Raw genomic sequence first — 1,180 nt, 5'->3', positions numbered from 1 at the left:
GTCCAGCTGGGACAGGTGAGTCCAGCTGGGACAGGTCAGACCAACTATTAGTCATTTTTTGCCTGTAACTTTGCCAACAGCGCCCCCTGTCATCCAGCTGCGGTTCATCATTGATCTGCCATTGAATAAAAACAACCAGATGTTAAAGGCACATCTTTGATTTGGAAGATATTCGACTCTTGACGTTTCATTTTCCTCCAGGATGATTTCATTTCCTGCAGAGACCAGAGAAAACAGGATGTGTGAAAAATTGAGTACTGCTAAAGAAACATGTCGTTTCCATGGTGACGGTCGGCCGGTCCAGAACCAGAACCAGACTGGGTTCTGGTGTTGGTGTTTCTAAGGGTTACAGTGTTGGATGGTGATGTCACCGGATCTGTCAACCATCCCCAGTAACCATAGCAACCGCAGCAACGCTTTCTGAAAGGGCCACAGGCTCCAGAAGGCGTCTAGGAAGTGGGCGGAGCCAATAGGGGCGTGGCCAGGCGTGGAGGAGTGAGGCGGTTCTGTGGACCGCAGTAGAACGGTCAGCAACCATACAGGTCCTTCTCCAACAATTAGCATATTGTGATAAAGTTCATTATTTTCCATAATGTAATGGTAAAAACTGTCGTATATTTCAGATTCATTGCTCACCAGCTGAAATATTTCAGGTCTTTTATTGTTTTAATACTGTTGATTTTGGCAAACAGCTCATGAAAACCCAAAATCCCTGTCTCAAAAAATTAGCATATTTCATCCGACCAATAAAAGAAACAAACTTCAAATAATTATGTTCAGTTATGCATCAATACTTGGTCAGGAATCATTTTGCAGCCTTCAGGGCGACATGGAGGCCATCAGCCTGTGGCTCTGCTGAGGTGTCATGGAGCCCAGGATGCTTCGATGGCCTTAAGCTCATCCAGAGTTTTGGGTTTTGGTCTCTCAACTTTCTCTTCACAACATCCCACAGATTCTCTATGGGGTTCAGGTCAGGAGAGTTGGCAGGCCAACAGTAGCACCATGGTCAGTATACCAGTGGTTTTGGCTCTGTGAGCAGGTTGTGCTGAAAAAGGAAATCTTCATCTCCATAAAGCTTTTCAGCAGATGGAAGCATGAAGTGCTCCAAAACCTCCTGATAGCTGCTGCATTGACCTGCCCTTGATGAAACCCAGTGGACCAACACCAGCAGCTCCCCAGA

At 46.2% G+C, this 1,180-nt stretch overlaps 1 protein-coding gene across 1 annotated transcript in view; it reads left to right on the top strand.

The window, feature by feature from the left end:
• The window catches only part of LOC103477503 (copine-4-like), a 27,101-nt gene that overhangs the window by 4,717 nt on the left and 21,204 nt on the right, over nucleotides 1-1,180 (top strand). The gene's annotated exons all lie outside the window — the stretch shown is intronic.

This window comes from Poecilia reticulata, linkage group LG16 (assembly GCF_000633615.1).
Source record: "Poecilia reticulata strain Guanapo linkage group LG16, Guppy_female_1.0+MT, whole genome shotgun sequence".
Taxonomy (NCBI): domain Eukaryota; kingdom Metazoa; phylum Chordata; class Actinopteri; order Cyprinodontiformes; family Poeciliidae; genus Poecilia; species Poecilia reticulata.
Note: the sequence above shows the minus strand (reverse complement) of the source record. Positions and strands in the feature narration are given on the sequence as shown.